A 400-nucleotide genomic window follows, 5' to 3' on the forward strand; every position below is an offset into this window, starting at 1 on the left:
GAGCCGCTGCGCGCGGCAACCGCTCGGGGGGAACCCACGGCAGCCGGGTGAACTGGCACGCCAGCCAGAGCCAGAGGAACCCCGGGGTCAGCAGGTGCTGGGGACGAGGTGCTCAGTGGCCGCTGCCACCCGTCTGCTTGTCCCCACAGCAGTCCTGAGGGCTACCAGGATGTCCCCATCACGATTTAACTCCCCCCTGGTTCTCCAGCCACAGTCTTACCCTGGCCATGGGTGTTCAGCAGAGGCACACCCGCGGGGAAACAAATTGGGACTGATAAATGATCTGAGGAAAGACTTTTTCCTGTCCTTCCTCCCCCTCCTCATCTTCAACAGGGCCATTTGCCACCGAGCTGCAGAGGCTGGTGGAGAGGACACCGCATCTTGCTCACCGGATTAAGCC

Source organism: Apaloderma vittatum, unplaced genomic scaffold, assembly GCF_000703405.1.
Source record: "Apaloderma vittatum isolate BGI_N311 unplaced genomic scaffold, ASM70340v1 scaffold33653, whole genome shotgun sequence".
NCBI classification, from domain to species: Eukaryota; Metazoa; Chordata; class Aves; order Trogoniformes; family Trogonidae; genus Apaloderma; species Apaloderma vittatum.